The sequence below is a fragment of the Suricata suricatta genome, chromosome 4, assembly GCF_006229205.1.
Source record: "Suricata suricatta isolate VVHF042 chromosome 4, meerkat_22Aug2017_6uvM2_HiC, whole genome shotgun sequence".
In the NCBI taxonomy this organism is placed as follows: Eukaryota; Metazoa; Chordata; class Mammalia; order Carnivora; family Herpestidae; genus Suricata; species Suricata suricatta.
In genome coordinates this window covers 10,544,982-10,565,646 of record NC_043703.1, presented here as the reverse complement: position 1 = coordinate 10,565,646, position 20,665 = coordinate 10,544,982, and the positions used below count along the sequence as shown (strand labels likewise).

The 20,665-nt window shown below is 42.8% G+C and overlaps 1 protein-coding gene across 3 annotated transcripts in view; it reads left to right on the top strand.

The window, feature by feature from the left end:
• PCCA (propionyl-CoA carboxylase subunit alpha) overlaps positions 1-20,665 on the top strand; it is a 403,439-nt gene that overhangs the window by 328,478 nt on the left and 54,296 nt on the right. The window lies entirely within an intron of this gene.

Below are 20,665 nucleotides of genomic sequence, written 5' to 3'. Positions count from 1 at the left end.
AAAGAAACAGTCTTTTTTCCATCGGATACTCTTTCCTGCTTTGTCAAAGATTAATTGGCCGTACATTTGTGGGCCCAGTTCTGGGTTCTCTGTTCTGTTCCATTGGTCTGTGTGTCTGTTTTTGTGCCAATACCATACTGTCTTGATGATGACAGCTTTGTAGTAGAGGCTAAATCTGGGATTATGATGCCTCCCATTTTGGTTTTCTTCTTCAATATTACTTTGGCTATTTGGGGTCTTTTGTAGTTCTATATGAATTTGAGGATAGCTTGTTCTAGCTTTGAGAAGAACACTGGTGCAATTTTGATGGGGATTACATTGAATGTGTAGATTGCTTTGGGTAATAATGACATTTTCACAATGTTTATTCTTATCCATGAACAGGGAATGTTTTTCCATTTCTTGGTGTCTTTTTCAATCTCTTTTGTAAGTTTTCTATAGTTTTCATCATATAGGTCTTTTACCTAGGTTTACTCCTAGGTATTTTATGGTTTTTCATGCAATTGTGAACGGGATCAGTTTCTTGATTTCTCTTTCAGCTGCTTCATTATTGGTGTATAGGAATGCAACTGATTTCTGTACATTGATTTTGTACCCTGCAATTTTGCTGAATTCATTGATCAATTCTAGAAGGCTTCTGGTGGAGTCAATTGGATTTTTCATGTAAAGTATCATGTCATCTGCGAAAAGTGAAAGTTTGACGACTTCTTTGCCGATTCTGATGCCTTTTATTTCCTTTTGTTGTCTGATTGCTGATGCTAGGACTTCTAGCACTATGTTAAACAACGGTGGTAAGAATGGACACCCCTGTCGTGTTCCTGATCTCAGGGGGAAAGCTCTCAGATTCTTCCCATTGAGGATGCTTTAGCTGTGGGCTTTTCATAAGCTGTTCAAGTACACATTTCTAAGGGAATTGAGTCACAATTTTGCATATTGATTTTTTTTCACTTCAGATCCTATTAGGGGTGCCTGGGTGGCTCAGTAGGTTGAACGTCTGATTTTAGCTCAGGTCATGATCTCACAGTTTGTGGGTTTGAGCCCCACATCGGACTCTGTGCAGCTCAGATCCTGGAGCCTGCTTCCGATTCTGTGTGTCCCTCTCTCTCTCTGCCCCTCCCCTGCTCACACTCTCTTTCTCTCTCAAAAATAAATAAATATTATAAAAATATTTATAAGCCACATAGAGTAAAGATAAAAGAAATACCTGTATACCCACCAGAGTTTTTCTAAAAACAAAATATTTTCATTACCTTGGAAGTTTGCTGTCTGCTCCTTCTCTATCTTAGCAGATACCCTTTCTCCTCCTTCACAGGGAACTGTGATTATAATCAGTCAGTTAGGATTGATTATAGTCTGTAATCATCTGTGGCGTGGTGGTTTGGTCCTGTGCTATTTGTGAGGCCCACCTGACTGGTCACGGAGCCCCGTGTGGTCTCCAGTGTTTTTGCTGTAACTCAGTGCTCCACTAAGCATTTCTGTACATGAGTGCTTGTTTCCTGGTTTGCACATGTGCAAAAGCTTTGTTAGGGTCGATGTGCGTCGAGTATGCGGTGAATGAAGTCAGTCCTTTCCACATTTTCACTAGTGCCTGCTATTTTCAGACTTCTTAATTTTTACCAGTGTCAGTGTTGTCTTCATTGTGGTTTTAATTCACACCCTGATTATTAATTTAGTAGAACATAGTTTTCTGCATGTGTTGCCCCTTTATGTGTATTGACCATTAAGTCTACTCTGTAAAGTACATCTTAAGCCTTCTGCCCATGTTTCTATGGAGTGAGACTGTATAAGTGCATGAATTTAGTCTATTTATGTTGTTGTCATTTTTAGTAATAAGGCAAGAAGGATCAGGTTGGACCACATGACTAATTCTGACTATGAGCTGTGAATGGAAGTGACTGTCAAGAACAATGGAGGGTCTGGGGTGCCCGGGTGGCCCAGTCGGTTAAGCGGCCGACTTCTGCTTAGGTCATGATTTCACAGTTCATGAGTTCAAGCCCTGTGTCGGGTTCTGTGCTGACAGCTCAGAGCCTGGAGCCTCTTCAGAGTCTGTGTCTCCTCTCTCTGCCCTTCCCCAGCTCACTCTCTGTCTTTCAAAAATAAACATTAAATTTAAAAAAAAGACAGTAGAGGGTCTGAGGTTTTACATTATTGGAAGCTGACAGATTAACCCATTATAGTCATGGATGCTGGTGGAAGAGACGGGACTCCAGGGTCTGAGATGGACAGTTTATTACAGCAATAGCATAGCCAGAATATCATTTTTTTCACACCACTGCCTTAGCTCCAGTTCCCACAGGGCAACGTGAGGAAGGCAGGGGGACACCTGCTCACACAGTGGGTTGTGTTATAGCAGAGGAGCCGAGTTGGGTTCAGAGAACCCCGAGTGTCTGTGTGGACAGGTGCATGTCTTCCCTTCACTCTGAGGGAGACACTGCTGTGCAAACAGTCCTGAAAAAGTAGTCCAGAACAAAGGACGGTCAGTGCTGTGCTCACAAGAAGTGGAAAAGCACGAGAAACCTGTGGAGAATAGTGTCCCTACAGTGAGGTCTTGTGCTCTGGTCAGGGAAAGCCAAGAGCAGCTGTGAGCTTTCTAGATCCTCCCATGTCTGCCTGGGAAGCTGCATGCTTGGTTGTTGAGTCCTAGCAGCAGGTGTACCTGAGGAAGATGGGCGCTGTGCCCCCAACCTTCCGTGGACTGAGATGTCAGTGTAATTTCTGAAGCCTCACCTAGCTTATCCTGACACATAGCCTTGGAACTTAAAGGACTGTCTTCTTGTTCATAGAGCCTCACGTCCACTTCCATAGATTCAGTTTCATATAAAAGGTAGGGATTGGAGATACAGTGGATTTAGTCCACTTTAAAGCTTTCGGCTCTTCAACTTTAAAGCTAAGTGTAAGGTGTCTCCTTTCTGTTACTGTTTGAACTTGATTTAAAAATTGTTAAGTAGTATTTTTATGTAATGAAAGGCAAACTCTTCTGAATTAGTGAAGGGTATTGAAAGATGAAATTTGTGCCTCTGTGATTCAGAGGAGCCTGTTTGATTTGGACGTACATAAAAATTCAGACCATCCACATTTTAATCTTTGGCATCTATCAGTTTAATTAACCAGTCCCAAAAAATAGGATATAGGACAGTGTTAGTTCCCTAAGTTTGCCGCAACAGGTTGCTACAGACTGGGTGGCTTAGAACAACAGAACTGTGTTCTCTGAGAGTTTGGGAGATGAGAAGTGTGAAATCAAGGTTCGGGCAGGGCTGGCTCCTTCTGGAGGCTCTCCCAGGGATCAGGTTCATGGCTGTTCTGTAGCTTCTGGTAGTTGGGAAGCACGTGCTGTTTGTTGGCTTGTAGCTGCGTTGTTACGGTCCCTGCTTCTGTCCTCACATGGCTCTCTAACTCGGGTCTGTGTATATTCAGTCACAGACACCCGAGGACACCAGTCATTGGATTTAAGACCCACCCTTCTACAGTAAGACCTCTTCTGAGCTAATTACATTTGCAAAGACCCCCTTTGCAAGGGGTCACATTCTGAAATATCAGTTGGACATGACTTTCTGGATGGCAGTGTTCACCCCAGTATACACTCCATATGGCCAGGCATGAACGCGTGTTTGATGTGTATGAAAAGTTGAAAACTACCTCAGGCAGTTTACCTAAAAATATATTTTATGAACAGAGCATTATTCCTTAGGTCTAGACCTTACTAACAGCTGACTTGAGTACTGCCATTTTTTTCTTGCCTGTGACCATCACCTGTAGCCCACACTTAAACATGTGGAAACACGGAGGACGAGAATGCCTAATTTTCAGAACACAACGTGAGCACAGGCAGGTTAAATGACTATTCTGTGCTAATAACTGTTAGAAACAAGACACAAAACCAGGTTTCTCTAACTTTTAAGGTAAGCCGTTTACCAGCAGAGTGCCTTAAAAACAAATTACCTCACTGGGCACCCTGTGTGGCTCAGTCAGTTAAGTGTCCGACCCTTGATTTTGGCTCATGTCATGATCTCACAGTTTGTGGGATTGAGTCCTCCATCGGGCTTCACACTGACAGCCTCTCTCTCTGTCTCTCCGTCTCTCCCTCTCTCTGTGTCCCTCCCCTGCACTCGCTCACACTAACATGCACTCGTTCGCTCTCTCTCAAAATAAACTTTAAAAAACTTAAGAAAAACAAATTGCTCTACTGTATAATCCAGCTATTGCCATAACCACTAAGTGCAGCTGTGACGCAGTACCGTAGGCTGGATGGTTTAAACAACGCACATTTATTTCTCACAGTTCTGGAGGCTGGAACGTTCAAGATCAAGGTGCTAGTAGATTCAGTTCCTGGTGAGGGCCCTCTTCCTGGCTTACAGGCGGCTGCCTTCTAGCTGTATTCTCACGTGGCAGAGAGCACGTTCTGGGCTTTCTTCTCATTCTGTTTTTATTTTGTAAAAGCTTTTATTTTAATTTCAGCTAATTAACATACAGTGTTATATTAATTTTTAGGTGTACAATGCAGTGATTCACCTTCCCTTTTATAAGGGACTAATCCCATCATGAGGGCCTCACTCTCCTGATTTCATCTAATCCTAATTGCCTCTCAGAGGGCCCTCCCAACCCAAATATTATATTGGGGGTCGTTATGGCTTCACCATATGGATTTGGGGAGGGACACAAATATATAATCCATAACATATATATATATATATATATATATAATATATAATCCACTGAGTTGGTAAGCTACATATCCTGGAATTTTTCCAAGCTATATCTGCCTATTGCAAATTGTAATCTGTCTGAGGTTTTGTTTGTCTTGTTTGCATATTTTTGGTGAAACTGTGAGTTTGTGTACACCAGATAGTTTCAGTGCCCGAAGAAGTGGAAGATGTCCAGTGTTTCACTTACCTAGAATTCCTTACCTGACTCTGCTTTACCATAAGGATGAATATTCCGTTACTGCTTGTAGGAATGCACACGTTACCGTTTGATTCCAAAGTTTTGTATTGTAATCATTGTGTATGTTTAATTTTTAAAGTGCTATTATTTTTAAGTACTATAATACAAAGTCAAACATATCTCACCAAGACTAAATCTTTTTCTCGCGAAAACAAGCTCAGGTTATAACCAACAGCTCTTCAGAGCTGTGCTGCAGGCGTTTACCCAAGGAATCTTGAGGAACCATCCAGTTGTGTGTCTTTGAAGCTTAGCCAGAGATCTTAATGAAACCAAATCACGGTGAAGTTCTTAAAGCTAATTTAAACCTCAAATTGTACATTTTAAATTAAGTTTTTATTGATAATAAATATGCTTTATTTCTTATTAGCCTCGAAAGCTTGAGTGATAATATCAGTAGAATAAACATGTTTTACAAAGATTTACCATTAAGAATGCTATTAATATGACCCTTGGTGCACCAGCACAATTAGATTTCAAAGTAAGTGTTTACGAAGTAACAGCGATTAATGACAACCATCGAAAACAATTTTGAACTCCATCAGTTTAACTCAGGAGGGTAAACTTAATATGATAATTCATCTAGTTGAATTGTATCAGCTTAGCAGGAAAGTATGTAAATATGTGACCCTTACCTAGTTTCTAAATGGATGCTGTGCTGATAGATTTATCCGTTCCATTAAAGAACTTTGGGGAACTTTGGAATTTCAGCGATTATTCCCTTGCAGGCTGAAAACCCAACCTGATCTCATACTGGGACCATTCTGGTCTGCATATTTCCATAATTTGCCTTTGCTACTAATATGACAGCAAGACACAAATAACTGTTTCTAATAATATCGGATGGAGTTGTGGAGGACGGCATTTTAATGTAGTAAAAGACCTCCCCGTGGGGTTGTTATTGCTACTATAGAACAGCAGCTACACAGTTGCAACTGTAGTCTCTTAATTGATTCGTTTAATTAGCAAGAGCTGAGGCTTAGGCTGTGTCTTGTCATCTGATACCACAAGATCCACGATCTGCATTATTCATATTTATAGATGTATAAACATCATCAAAAAGTTCTACTTCTTCTGAAAACTCACATATGGAGATTGAATTTTGATACAGTAAACCCCCATTTGTTTGAACTCCAACTAATCGGAAAACGCAAAGAACCATGTTATTTTTCTTAGTGCTCTTGAGAAGGGAGTGATGTCATACTGTTTTGGTTATTGTCTCCCAAAAATAAATTTCCAGGGAACTCAGTCAGTCTTGTGTACCTTACAGACTCGCAGGCAGTCCTCTGTTTACAGCACATCTGACTCCTCTCCAACTCCATCTGCCTTGTCTCCTTTCTGTAACCCATCTTCTCTCTCCTCGTGGGGCTTTGGGAGTGAACAATGGCTTATTGGGGTTTCGTGCATGCTCACCCATGCCTGCCTTTGCCATCACCCCAAGTGCTGCTGGCTTTCCACTCGTGCCCATCCCCCTTGCCCAAATTGCACCCCCTGGGATTTGCTCACCTCACCCAGCTGTGCCCATCCTGATTTCCTTGGCTGGGGGAAACTGGGGGGAGATGGGAAATGTCCAGCATAAAACCCCAGAGCCTTCAGCACAGGGCCACTCCTGTGCCATCCACACAGGGCTCCTTTCTCCTCACCCTTTGCCTGTCCAGCCATAGAGATGGGTTGGAAGCCACAGGGCAGACATTTTGTTTTGTGGAGGGTTGATGAAGTCGCTCTGTTCTTTCGATGCATTTGACCATACTACGAAAAAGTAATTCTATAGCATTCTGTCTTGCCTTTCCCTCCATATGCAAAATCTCAGCCAAAATGTCACTAAAATAAAATTTTTTGAGATGGGCTTCAGTGCAATCTCATTCTTGAGCGTTGTTTTTGTGGTGACATGCTTTCTGTGTACTATGTAACTAACCTAAACACCGCCCTTTGGGATGTAACTAAGTTTACTTTTCTAGCCTTGTGAGATTGGCAAGCTGTATATCCTGTGAAAGTGCAATTATTAATGTCCCGTGAAGGGATTGCCTTTTGAATAACACTTTAAAGAAATCACGGACTGCCTGTTGCACTGGGTGCTAGGAAGTTTGCTGGATGAATGTGATCAGGTCTCTGCCTTTAAACAACTTACTGGCTCCAGATAGACAGACACATTGGTACCATGAGGACATGGTAAGTGCCAAGCTGGGTTATGTACAAGCTGATGTGGTAGCAGAGGGAATTGTAGATCTGTTAACTTTGTTTTCTTTTCTTTTCTTTCTGATACAGAGGCTGTGATGATAGTTGAGAAAGGAAAGGGTGTAAAATAAATGAGCAGGTCAGCTGGTGAGGGTGGCAGGCAGGTGCAGAGGCTGGTATGGGACGTGGAAGTAGATGGGTGATGCAGAGGCCTGCTGGGGAGACCGGACTTTATTCTCTGGACTTTGAAAGATTTGAAGAAGAGGTGTGGTTTGTTTAGTTCTGACTTTAAATTTTTTGTCAATGTTTATTTTTGAGAGAGAGAGCGAGCGAGTGGGAGAGAGCCAGAGAGAGGGAGAGACATAGAATCTGAAACAGGTACCAGGCTTCGAGCTGTCAGCACAGAGCCTGATGTGGGGCTCAAACTCATGGACCATGAGATCATGACCTGAGCCTGAGTCAGATGCTTAACCAACTGAGCCACCCAGTCACCCCTGTTTTGTTCTGATTTTAGAGAGAACTTTGGGGAGCAGATGAAGAAGAGAGTGGGTTTGAGAACTTCCTCTTGAGGACCCAGTGTCCAGTTGTGTGTATTAGGCAGAGTTGAAGATGATTCTGAGGTGTCTAGATGTGTGATCACTGATACAATCACCTGAGGGAGAAAACCAGGCAGAGGAGAGGGATTCTAGCAGGGAAAAGGTGGGAGAGACCATGAGTTGGATGTTTGACTGTTTTAAGTTTGAAATGCCAGGGAAACATCTCAGGGATCAGGGACATTTCTAGTCTGGAGATCAGGAAAAACGTTAAGGGCAAGCTTGGTCAACATGCAGAGGTGAGATGCGAAGCCTCTAGTAGCTGAGATCACCCCACGGGGCGGTAGAGAAGGAGAGGAAAGGCCCAGAACGGACCCCTGGGAAATGCCCGCATCCGGGGAGGAGGCTCGGAGCCTGATATCATGGGTAAAATGACATTATCCATTGTCCAAGTCATTTATATCATATGTGGCTATTAGGAGCCAATTTAGTGTAACCTCAGTCATGATTTCACAGTATCCTAGCGTGTCACTAATTATTTCAAAGTATCTCAAAATCCTGCTGCCATCTGCCAGGGATCCTCAAAATAAAATTAATTTTAATGAACAACATAACGCCTTACATTTGTATGATGCTTTAGTGTTTTAGAATGCTTATTTGATTCCATTCAATTTCTAAGACAAATAAGCCATACAGCAGTTTAGACATTATAAAAATAAGACACACAACACTCTGATATGTCAATTAAAAATATTTGCAATTAATGAGTTATATGTTCACAAGCAGTTTCCACAAACCACTACCATTAGTGGATATTGGGATGAGCGGGGGTAGGCGGAGGAATGCTGCAGACACCTCGATTCCCTGAGTCTGAATCCCAGATGTCCCACTTACTAGCTTTGTGAATTCCATCCAGTTACTTAATGTCTCTGGTCCTCGGTGTTTTTCATTAGCAGAATGTCTTCTTTGTGGAAGTGGTGAGGGTTGAATAAGACTGTGTTTGTCAAATGCCTGAAAATAATAGGTGCCTGACAGACAGTAGCTCAGTTATTTCTATCCCCGCCCCCCACGTTTAATACACTCTCCCTTTGCTTCCATTTGCCTTGCACTTTTTTCCTGTTTTCTTGCTTGCTTGGGGACATGTTCTCATCTGAAATTATAATCTCTAGATGAGCTTATATTCAGTGCTCAGTCACAGAAAAATTCAGAGGGAAAATACATCTTTATTTGCAAAGTCTGGTTTTTGTGTGGCTTTTAACGTGTTGCCATTTAATGCTAAGTACAAAGCATGTATGTGAACCTGTACCTTGTGGCAGCCAGGTGCTTAAGAACACGCACTTGAAGAGTAAGGATGTTTACCAAGAACAATCTTGACTGGGGAAATCTTGAGTTTGCAAGACAAAATACTTCTGATACAGGGAATTTTATGATTACTTATGGGCTCTCCCTCCCTCCCTTCCTTCCTTCCTTACTGTTTATTTAGTTTGAGGTAGAGCATGGGGGAGGGGCACAGAGAGAGAGGACCCCACGCAGTCTCCATACGGTCAGCATAGAGCCTGACTCGGGGCTCAGTTTTGCAAACTGAGATCATGACCTGAACCAGAAGTCAAGAGTCGGACACTCAACCAGGGCCTTCTTCTACCAGACTCACTTTGGAAGAGACATTATTTCAGGTAGCCCATTCAAGGCTGCTGTGGCCTCGTGCTATATGCTGCCGATTCCGTATTTATAAATGATTTGACTGTAGCTGTTTAACTATGGTAAGACTGATTTGGAAATGGCAGCTCTTTTCTCATGGAAGAAAAGTCGGTGGAAAAAAAATAAAGCCAGTGGTTGTCAAACTTGAACCTGTGTGAGAATCACTGGGAAACCTTGCTAAAAATGCAAATTCCCAAGCCCCTTTCTCAGCAAAGCTTATTCTGTAGGTCTGAAGTAAGGCTTAGAGATTTGCTTTGGTAGAGATCAGTGTAAAATACACCAGGATTAGGATTTAGAATCTATTTTGACACTTAATGGTAGAATTAGTCTCTAGTTGAGGAAATGGATACCCAGCACACATTAAATTACTGGTGTTGTGAGTCAAGTATAAGAACCAGTATTCTGGATGTTTCTTATTATAATGAGAGGGTAGGACACACATTTGATTATTTGAATTGATTAGTGTATACACTTATAACACATATATATTTTTTTAACCAGGAAGGGACACGATAGGACCTACAGTATAATTAAATCTATAGTATCAATTGTATCTCTTAAGTTTTATAGCCATCAGACAGTGATCGTTTTTATTTTGGGCCTAGAGTGGGGTTTTTCACCCTTGGCAGTGATGACAGTTTGGACAAAGGAATTCTTTGTTGTAGGAGACTGTGCTGTGCTTAATGAGACGTTTAGGGGCGCCCCAGGCCTCTCTCCACTGGATGCCACAACACCTCTCCAGATAGCACAACCAGACATTGCCGTGTGGCCCTGGGGGCGAGAAAGGGGAAAATCTGTCCCCCCCCACCCCCCCAGCAGAGAACCACTGCCTTAAACTATAGGCAACAGTTGGGGTTTCAGGGTTTCCTTTCCCATTTCACTAATAAGTCTGATGGTGGAGAGATGAACTCTCTAGAATAGATGTGATACTCTTCGCTGGACTGAAGTTTATAATCTTACATACACCTGCACTTACTCAAATGCCTGTGCACAGAAAATGACAACAAACTTTAGCCTCATGTTTGATTTTTGCTTTAGTGACATTTTTAACTGTTAGCCGTTGGGGGTGGGTATAGTCTTCCTTGTTTCGGATTGTAATCTAGATCCAACGTGGGCAGCTGTTCATGAAAGCTCTCATTTTTGTAATTGCATTCTGTTTGTTTGGATCCTTTTTACCGTTTACCAAAGAGCCTCCCGGGCCCAGTCAACAGGGAGAAGGTGCAGGTAGTGCTTTATCTCAGAAGCTGCTGCTCTTCGTTTGGTCCTCCATTTTGAAAAGTCCTGTAGACTCTTCCTGGTGAGATGTGCCAGAGTGAGCTACAGCACCTCACAGTGCCCTCTGAAGAAAGTGGGGTGTTGGTTCTTTCCTGGCTGGCATATAATTGCATAGCTCTTTACTGTTTTGTGGCCCTTGCCCCCCATGTGTGGGAAGGATCTGGCCAGGGTGCCCGGCAGGACCTGCGAGAGGCAAATAGTAGTCAGAGTCTCAGGCATGTGTTTCTGGGAGGGAGCTCTCCTGAGCTGGCGTGGGGGGTGTACGGGTGTAAATTCTCAGATTGTGGGGGACAGCCATGGTCATTAGTAAGGTATCAGTGTTCGTTACCCCAGGTAATTACCAAGCATCAGGGGACATGGCAAACCGTGGAGTGCCCTTGTTTGAAGTAGAGCCCCTGCCTCATTTAGGGGCAGGGAAATGATTAGTGCCTAAGTTTTAACAGTCACCCCGAATGTACACTGTGTGCCAGAGCTCTCCCGGCCCTTTCCTGTCTCAGCTGCTGGCGACCCTGGACCAAGGAGACAATGCTCCTTGAAGGCCTACAGTGTGCCCAACGCTTTACATTTGGCACCTCAGCTCCCACATCTGTTGGAAATCCTCAGCAGAACCCCCATTTTACAGATGAGGTCAGACCCACTGAGCCACCCAGGGGCCCCAACCCTCCTCTTAAGTGTTTGAACTTCGGGACCAGCCACTAAACGGGATAGAGTATAAACGCTGCCTCTGCTTCCTCGCGCTGACTTTGCATTCAGGGAGGGGGTGTTCTTTTTACGAGAGGTGATATTTATCCAAGTAATCATTCCAGATATCAAAAATAGATTAAAATTGCAATTTGAGTTAAAGTCTTTTTACTTGGGATGCCTATCAACTAAGCATCCAAATCTTGATTTCCGCTCAGGTCATGATCTCATAGCTCGTGAGTTTGAGCCCTGAATCAGGCTTGGTGCTGGGAGTGTAGAACCTGCTTGAGATTCTCTCTCTCTCTCCCTAATGCCCTTCCTCTGCGCGCAGGCGCTCGCTCTCTCTCTCTCTCTCTCAAAACACATAAATAAACTTAAAAAAAAGAGTCTTTCAATTAGAAGGTGAGAAAAACCTCAGATGATATTGAGATATCATCTTCGCTTTACATTAACATTACATCCTCACTGAACATTCCGCGTTAGATTGTGGAATACATGTTTAAGTGTGTCGTAAAAAATTGTCCTTATTTGAGTATTTAACCCTTCCTACCCCCCACTGCTTTATTCAACCAAACTAGGAGCCCCCTCAGAGGATTTTAGAAATAACATGGGTAGTTTTTGAAATAAGGTGTACCTGACAATATTTTGCAGTATTGCGAGTCTAGACTAGCAGTTCTGAGCCCTAAACAAGTTTGCTTCTGAGGGGACCCTTGGCAATGTCTGGAGACATTTTGGTTATTACAAGTGGTGGGCTGGTACTGGAATCGAGTGGGTAGACTTACAATTTATTGGAAGCATCACCAGGGATATTTCTAAATATGCTATAGTAAACAAGACAGCTCCTGTAAGGGAATTATCCAGCCTAAAATATCAGCAATGCCGAGGTTGAGAGTCGGAGTCGAGACAGTGGTTGTGGAAGGGCATGAATTCCCTGTGGTCGTCCCCCCATGCCCCCATCCCCGCATGCCCCCAACCCCCAACCGTTCACAGGGCTCTCTACTGCTTTATAGACCTAGGGTCCCCTGGACAGGTAGTCCGCAGCTGCCTGACCCTTTTCGATCTGATTCCCTCACCCAGCTTATTTGTAAATGGGCGGAATTGCCAGCATCTTGATCATATTAGGAAAGAACTGGGCCCCAGGCACATGTATGTCACACACATTGTTTCGCTATCTCATCCTAATTTGATGATTCTCTGTGCCTTTTGTGTCTTCACAAACTTTAGACCAACACATCATTCCTCTAAATGAGGTTTTTTTCTTGGATCAGTTTTTTTTTTGGATCATTTATGATCCAAAGGACTTTGATACTGTTTTTTTTTTTAAATTCTTGATTGTATCTAAATGTAATTTAAAAAAACCCACAAACTTTTTACATGTCAGGCTTGCCCATCAGTCGGGTTTTCTTGTTGAATCGTCTCTGTTAATGCCGCAGCTACTCAGAGTAAGAGATCAATTAGCTGTTGTGATATCAATTTATCAATTTGTTGAAAATAAACCTATATAAACACATGCTGTGTACTCCATGTGTGCACACAGCATGTCTGAGCTTTCATAAAGCCTGTATCTTCCTAACGGCGGCGCTTGGGGTTTGAAGGCGGGATTGGGAGCAGGGGGGTGGCGCCCAGGCAGGAGCTTCCTGACCTCACACCTCCGCGTGCCTACACCCTGTGGCCTGCATCCTAGCCTTTGGTGGTTCTAGGGGTTTGGTCTTGACTTTGCAGGGTACTCTGAAATGTGCCTGCGGGTTTTTAATTTATGGAGGTAACCGAGTGTCGACACAGAAGTTAATGCTGTTGAAAGAATGACTTGACATTCCCCATGAGCAGGGGGTGCCCCCACACCACACGAGGCCACTGCAAAAGCACTAGGATTTGTCAGGAGGCAAAAAAGAGCCAAGGGGAAAGCTTGGACAGGAGCCTTTATTGGGATTTCCACAGGAAAGCCAAGGTAGGGCAGGGAAAACGACTAGGTTTGCATTTCGGTGGGCTTTGGGCTTCAGCCGGAGGTCTCCGGTTGCCTGATACCTGGCCCTGGAGTGATTGAGGGCACGAGAAGCAATGGCTTGCGTGAGTGAGTGCGGTTAGTCTGCGTGGGAAAGGCACGTTCCCAGGTGAGTTCCTCACTGACTTCCAGAGTTAGCCAGCCCTGGGAAGAGCAGGCTCTCCCCAGGCCTGTGGGGCCTCCAAGGTGTCAAAACAGTATAAGAAGTAAGGGGGAGACCCCCCTCCATTAATACACAGAGAACCTGGAAATAATCCCATCCTGCGGAACTCACAGCAACTAAACTCACAAAGACGAATGTCTAAACCACAGTATGTGGTTATTAATTTGAGATGAGGAATATTTCTTCCTGTGACCAAATTTAAGTCTGTTCTTCAGAACACCAAGTGAGTGATGCCATCAGAATAATTAGGAAGGCTGCTTAGGCAGAATTATTAAAAAAAAAATCTGGGCCATCAGAGCAGAGAGAGACCTAGTGTACCTATGCTATGCTGAATATTTATTTATTTTGAGAGAGAGAGAGAGAGAGAGAGAGAGAGCGAGCGCGTGCGCACTAACAGGGAAGGGGCAGAGAGAGAGGGAGAAATAGTCCCAAGCAGGCCCCACACTGTCAGCCCAGTGCCCGATGTGGCACTTAAACCCACAAACTGTGAGAGCATGACCTGAGCCAAAACCAAGAGTCGGCACTTAACGGACTGAGGGACCCCCACCCCCCGCGCCCGTGACAGAATCACTTCTGACCGTGAGCAGGAACACCCTTGAATGTCCGCCACCTCGTCCTCTCTGTGCCTCAGTGCTGCTGCTCACCTTCCCCCGTGGCTCCAGCCTGCGGCTGCTGAAACCATTGCCACAGACCCAGACTCTGGAACGACGGTCTTGCTTTCCTTAGGCCGACGCGCAGATGACTTCGGGTGGAATTTTGAGTGTCCCCAAACTCTTTGGTGATGCACTTTCACTGATGGTTAGTTTTTTAACACGTATGTGCGGAGTTTCACACAAGCAACTCTCGAAAGTTCCTAAGAATTTTCTGTTTCTTGGGTTCCCTCCCCCCGCCCCCATAATACATACATTCAGAAAAAACAGTTCACCGAAAGAGCCCTGAAAGATCTCATTTTAGCCCCAGTAATGCTTTAAACTGATTGTGTGACCTTCCCAAACCTCTGTTTTCTTTGTTGTAAAATGAAAGGTTGGGGTTCGTGACCTCCGAGGTCCTCCCCAGCACCAGCCTGCCCTGAGAATGATTACGTTTGTCACAATCTAGGGTTTGCTTTGCTATTGTAGCAAAACATCACACATGCAACTTATTATCATCGCCTTTTGATTTTCTTGGGTTTCTCAGTCTCTCTTCAGGGAGACATCACTGGCTTATCACACAATGATACTGTGTCCTGTCACCTAACTTCGGGGGACGGCACATTGTGCTGGCACAGTCTCAGGGCTCATAATCAAGATGATATGTTCTGCTTACTGTGACTTTTTTTGTGGTTTCTGGGGAAAAAATGCAGATGCTTTTCAATTATTCTAAGGGAATTTTGATTAACCCCCTGGGTAGACTTCTCTGTACCACCTGCCACGGAGAAGCGAGTTTTATGGAACAGAAGGTATAGAATTGAATTGCTCATATTTGTTTTCTTTCTGGTGCCTATAGCATTATTTCAAACTACAGCATTTTAATAAATATTTAATGTCTGTCTAAAATGGGTTGAAACTGTTAGAAACTGAACCTCTTTTGTTCTTCAATTTCAAATGCAAATAAGCTAATTTGACTTTTAGGTGGAATCTTCAAATTAAAGACTCACATCTTCCTTTTAAGTATTGTAAAAAGTAGTTATTTTTTGACTGGCATAGTCCTGCTTACAACATAATTCCAAGTATCAGCCCTCGGAAGCAATCTGTTTAATAGGCTTATTGCAGTGTCGCTGTTTTTGTTTTCCTCGTAGCTATTTTGCATGTTCACTACTTGTCTCTCTTGTATTCCTCCTGTTTTTACCTTTCCAGTGGCCAGGAGATGCCAAGATCTTGATTTATAGAGCATTTTCAAATGGCTGACTGTAAGGCCTTTTTAAACAAAGTTTTAGGGGTGCCTGGCTGGTTCAGTCAGTGCGTGCAACTCTCAATCTTGGGGTCATGAGTGTGAGCCCCATGGTGGGGGTAGAGTTTACTAAATTAAAAAAAAACTTTAATTGAGATGTTATTCACATTCCACACAAATCACCCATTTAAAGTGTGTAGTTCAGTAGTTTTTAATCTCTTCACAGGGCTGTGCAACCCTTAGTCCATCTGAGAGCGTTTTCATTGCCCCAAAAAGAAGCCCTTTCTCCATTAGAAGTTAACCCCTATTCTCCTTCCAGCCTGCCAGCCCCTGGCAGCCACTAGTCTTTCTGTTTGTATGTGTTTGCTTATTCTGGACGCTTCATAGAAACAAAACCTATAGTACGTGATCTGTCATGAGGGGCTTCTTCCACTTGGCATCATGTTTTCAGAGGGCTTGTCTCTTGTGCCATCGGTAGTTCATTAGCTTTTTACCAAATGATATTACAGTGGACAGATACACCACAGTTTATCCATCCTGCATGGTGGATGTTGGGTTATTTCTATCTTTTTAGCTATTATGAATAATGCTGCTGTGAACGTTCCTGTACATGTTTTTGTGTGGACGTAGGTCTTCATTTTTCTTGAGTGCATACCCGCAGGAGGGTTTCTGAGTCATGTGGCAGCACTATGTTTAACTTTTGGAGAAATTGCCAGGCTGTCTTCCAGAGCACCTGCCCCATCTTACATTCCCACCAGCAGTATGTGAGTCATTTATTCCCCCCCATCCTTGCCAGCATGTCATTATCGTTTTTGTTATTGAGGGGTAATTGACATATAGCATTGTTAGTTTCAGGTACTCAAGTATTTGTACGCACTGTGACCTCACCTCAGTAAGTCTAGTTCACATCCGATGTCTGTCATTTTGATTTCTAGCCAGCTAGCAGGTGTAAAGATAGGACTCATTTTTCAATACTCTCTGTGTAGGATTCTGTTCTCTAGAACTCCTAATTCAGAAATAACGCAGTGTATTCGTTGTTTTGTTTTGTTTTCTTTTAAAAACAAACTTAACCCTAATGAAACAACAAAGCGCATTGATTTTAATTATTGTGTATTTTCTGTTGCACTATTGTCTCTTCCTTCTGTATGTAAAATGTTTTTGATATTAAAGCAAGAAATTCCTTTCATTTCCCTAGGCTTTTTTTTTTCTTTTAATGGTAACACACACTGTGCTGGAAGGTCATTACATAGAGAGGAAAAAAGAATAATCAGCATCGAAGAGAAAGTTAATGCTCTGTTTGTATAATTTTTAATAGATTATCTTGTAACATTTTGAGATATAAGCCAACTAATATTTTTTGCACTTTACGGGGTGGTTTCTTCTTGCCTGTGAATGGATATTTTGCTTTGGAAACTAAGATAGTATGAAAATATCAAGCTTCAAATACTTTGATTCCTTAGTCATTTAATTCCTTAGTCATTTAGGTAGTAATTCTGTTCTGTAGACCACCTACATGTGTTTGTAAGGGATATAATAACTGACACTGTATTTAATTAGCACTAATATTGTGCAGAAGGAAAAACATATTAAGTATCTTTACGAGTCACTAGTTCAAAATTAGCAGATGCCAGGATGGAAAAGTCCTTGTCTATGCCCCACTGTTATTTTGCATAGCTGTGGAAGTTTGTGATTCATTCATTCATTCATTCATTCATTCATTCAACAAATATTGTTAGGTGCATATTACATGTCATACAGTATTCCAGGTCCTGGGGAAATGGGCTGATTGATATAAGACAGGGTATAAATCACAAATAAGTGGGGCACCTGGGTGGCTCAGTCGGTTAAGCGGCCAATTTTGGGTCAGGTCATGATCTTATAGTCCATGGGTTTGAGCCCTGCATCGGGCTCTGTGCTGACAGCTCAGAGCCTGGAGCCTGCTTCGGATTCTGTGTGTGTCTCTCTCTCTCTGCTCCTCCCCTGCTTACTCTGTCTCTCTCTCTCTCTCTCAAAATAAAGACATGAAAAAAAATGTTTAATCACAAGTAAGTATCCAGAGGCAACCAGCTAATGTATACAATGAGCTGATATAGTAAGTATGTATCTCTATTTAGGATGGGATTATGTGCTGATAAACCCATCGTCAGTTGAAAATATTGTGCATGGAAAATGCACTTAATACACCTAATCTGAGCACCATGGCTTAGCTAGCCTATCCTAAATGAGCCTAGAACACTTACTACATTTGGACAAAATCATTGAACACAAAGCCTGTTCTATAATCAAGTGTTAACTTATTGAATGCTGTACTGAAAGGAAAGACAGAGTGGCCGTTTGGGTGCAGAAGGGCTGTCAATGTGCGGCTGCCTACCCTTGTGGTGGCATGGCTGACTGGGAGCTGTCCGCCATCACCAGAGACGATCAGACCACTGTTTGCTAGCCTGGGAAAGATCCAAGTTCACATTCAGAGTGTGGTTTCTCCTGAATGTGTATCCACTTTCAAGGTATCATAAATTAGAAAAAGTCCTACAGGACCATACAGGTCAGGGACTGTCCTGTCCCACCCAGATTACCTTTCTTAGCCTTTCAGAGCAAAACGACAGGCCTTTGAGATCAGTTCTCAGAGCTCCCCTTTGAGTTGGGAGCAGGGAAGTTGAGTAAGGGGGAAGATGAAGACTTTGGGTTCTGAAGATTGTCACTTTATTCTCCCTTTTTAAAGTAAAAGCCATTTTTTAGTTTTGTGGTCTTAAGTCTCTTTCCACAAATGTAAAGATCTTGCTTCCTTTCTTGAATTTCTCTTGTGTTTACAATTATTACTTCAATTATGTATTTCCCCCCTGTTTGTATACAGAAAGCAACTTACTTGTTGATGATGAGGGAGTTCCTGCATGTGGCGAGCAGGGAGTATTTGGGAAACCCCTCTCTTTTCCACTTTATTTTGCTTAAACCTAAAGAACTTCTAAAACATAAAGTCTGTTTTTTAGAAATGTAATTTACAGTGTGGCGCCTGAGTGGCTCAGTCAGTTCAGCATCCGACTCTTGATCCCAGCTCGGGTCATGACCTCACAGTCCGTGGGATCGAGTCCTGCAGTAAGCTCAGCACTGGCAGCACAGAGCCTGCTTGGGATTCTCTGTCCTCTTTCTCTCTGCCCCTCCCCTGCTCTCTCTCTTTCTCTCTCTCAAAATAAATAAATATTGAAACAAATTTTAATGTAATTTACAGAGTAAAGATTAAAGGTCCCTGCTTTAATGTCCGGCAGACACATTAGCTGTTTGATCTTAGCCTTATTTACTCTAAGCGCAGTTTCCTGGTTTGTAAAATGAAAGTAATAATTCCATTTATTGTGAGAACTAAGTGAGAGAATGCATACGTGTCATTTAGTATAATTCTTGGCATGATCACTCAATAAATTTAACCAGCACTGTGGAAATATATTTTACATCAAGGACTAAACTTGTGTTCACCTTTATGAGACATGATCCTGGGAACTTTCTAGTTGCTATGGTGGCTTTATCCTAAGGACAACTAATTTAGATCCAGAGTCTGTCTCTAACTTGTGTGACTTGCTCTGTTTCTTTGTTCTGTTATGAACATTTCTATCCTGTCTTTCCCCTGAAATATCTAACATGTGGACGCCTCAGAGAAGCCGTCCGCGGGGTAGAGCGGCATTCCTGCAGCAGGCATGGTGGGGAGTGGAGGTGGCCATGGTGGAGACCAGAGGAAGACACGGGAAGGTGAAGCGCCGGGGTGGGGGGTGGGGTCTGGGGGCACCGTGAAGGCAGAAACCAGAGGGGATGCTGAGTCAAAGGAGAGTTTGTTTTCTTACTGGGAATGACTCAAGCTTGTTTTTTAGACTGAACAGAAGGAGGCAATAGAGAGGAAAAAGTACAGTTGATGAAGCAGGGTCATAGTTGATGGAGGAAGAGTAAAGAACAGGCCAAGGTTCAAGTGCAATGTCTAATGGCAAACAGGAAGAGCACTCCCTCCCTCCCTCGGCTAGGGGGACAGAGCTATGGATTGGCAAATCACGGAGAGTTGGTTGGGCGGTAGGCTGTGTAAGGCGCCCAGGGAACTTCTTTGTGAGAGTGGTCATCCATTAGTAACAATTATTCTGTTGACATGACAAGCTTTTCTATTCCAAAAGATCAGAGTGAGCACAAGTTTATTTTATGACACTCTTTAGAGTGAAAATTCATATTATTTTTAAAGCTATATACTCTAGGTGCTATTATTTCTAATAATGGGATTAACAAAAAAGTGACTAAATTATCCACATTCGACCTTGTACTAACATCATACTTGGCTTACTCAACATCCCTGAAGGTCAGCAAGAGATGAATCTGTCCTAGACTGGTCTTTTCCTGCATTCATCACTTGAAAAAAAAAAAAAAAAGAAAGAAAGAAAGAAAAAAAAGAAAGACCAGCGAGAACAAGCCATCTTTTACTTTTATAATTTTTAATCCATCATTAAAAGTACAACTTGCTTTATGTTCTAAAGAAATATCTAAGTCTTTATATTAGGAACAAAAGTGAGCCTTTCAGGAAAAAGGGAGGAGAGCTTAATCTGCATTAGCCCTTTGATGTATTTCTAGATTTTAAAGAGCTTCCTGCCGTCCCCAGCCACACTGAGACAGACCCAGCCGTGTGTCCAGCCCAGGCCCTGTCCTTCTCTTCTCAGCACATACTGAGCTAGAGAGCGGGCCTTTCGGGAGTGAGCGAGGCTCCTGCCATTAGCGACATATTGTTTCTTCTCCTTGTGCTTCCGGGGGAAGACTCTTAAGTTAGTGATCGGGTTAGTAAACTAGATCACCCTTTGCTCTTCTTTGGAGCATTTCTTTAAAATGTAACTGTCACTGGTGGATCTCGGGGACTTTATTCAATGAGAAGTGGAAGAATGCTAACTGAAATGAGACCTATCGGGTCTCTAGTGATGAAGCAGGTACTGCAATAGATAAATTTGAAATTAAATTAAAAATTGAAACCCTATTGTTTGAATTCTTGCCATTTTTACTCCTTGGATTTCATTTCTTGTAACCTAGCTTTCAACTTTGGAGAGGTCGCCAAGCCTTATTTGGTAGCTTCTTGATAAGCACGTCTCCTTACGTTGTGTGGTGGAAAGTGATGGGTTGGTGTCTGTTTTTAACATTCTTCCTATTCATGGACATTTTTGCCAGGAGGGGTGCCTCATGCCAGCTAGTTTCATAGATGGAAGAAAGCAATCTGGGTTTCAGTTTCACAAAAGGAAAAAAAAAAACCTAAGAGGAAAAGGAAACATTTCGTTAGCAGTGGGCCCCTGTGCAGGGGGGTATAAACTGCCTTCAAAGATTTTT